Source organism: Lathyrus oleraceus, chromosome 1 (assembly GCF_024323335.1).
Source record: "Lathyrus oleraceus cultivar Zhongwan6 chromosome 1, CAAS_Psat_ZW6_1.0, whole genome shotgun sequence".
Taxonomy (NCBI): Eukaryota; Viridiplantae; Streptophyta; class Magnoliopsida; order Fabales; family Fabaceae; genus Lathyrus; species Lathyrus oleraceus.
The window spans coordinates 355,969,930-355,971,175 of NC_066579.1; positions in this window are offsets into that span (position 1 = coordinate 355,969,930).

Here is a 1,246-nt window from a genome sequence, read left to right on the forward strand (position 1 = left end):
AAAAGCCATTGTAGATCTGAGAATGCTGGTTTCTGGTCATACGCGTATGGCACTAGGCAATACGCGTATGGGATGGCTGGTACGCGTATGGCGCTAGGCAATACGCGTATGGATGAGGAAGATGAAGTTTTGAACGTAAAATGGTCTCTGGTGGTACGCGTATGGGGAAGTGATACGCGTAGCATACGCGTATGGAATTGGGCAATACGCGTATGGCTGGGTCAGGATTTGGGCAATACGCGTATGGGCATAGGCGATACGCGTATGGGCAGGATTGTGATTTCCTGTGCTGTTGTCGTGCAGTTTTTGACTGTTTAGGCTGAGTAGTGAGACTTAGCTGAGGTATGATGAAATAGGGATCAATTCCCGTTGTTTTGAGTAGTATAGTTATTAGTAGAGTGTGCTAATACTGTATTTGATTTATAGCATGTTGTGATATGCTTTTGTGATAAATGTATTGACAATGTGTGTTGGTTGGTATGCATTATACTGTAAATGTATCAGTTATGTATGCATCTGTGAATAGACTGTCATATGTTTATTCTTGAGTTGTTGTTGTTGTTGCATTGCTAGGTGATTAGCATGCATAGTCTAGCCTTTGGGGGCTGTAGCTAATTCCCATTGTGAGGAATTAGTGAGTTGTGGATTGTTGTTGATGCTTGCATACTAAATGAGTAGCGTGCATAGTCTAGCCTGTGGGGCTGTAGCTAATTCCCATGGTGAGGAATTAGTGAGTGAGTCATTAGATCTCAATGAGTGGGACTAGTGAGCTCAGTAGCCGTATCCAGAGGGATCGGTGAGCTTGGACTATATGTTCAAGAAGAGTCGGTACCGCATTTCATGGAGTCTCATTGCATAATGAATGCATGGCATAGCCTGTGGGGCTGTAGCTAATTCCCATTGTGAGGAATTAGTGAGTAAATCGTTGTGTTGTGTTGTTGGTGTTGAGCATGTTTTGATATATACATATGCTATTTGTTATTGTTGAGTATGAGGTTTGCGTTGATACTGCCGTTATGGAGTGGGTAGTCTGGTTAGGGTGATTTGATGCGTTATTTACTTAACATTACATGTTGTTGTATAATGCTTGTTATATTAAATGAGAAACTCACCCTTACACTATTTTTCAGGTAACCAGCTATGAGTGAATAGAAGTTAATGCTTGGAGTCTAGAGTAGTCTCCTAAGGGGTCATGCTCTGATAGATGTAACATCGGGATGGGATGTTTGAATATGTTTGATTTTGT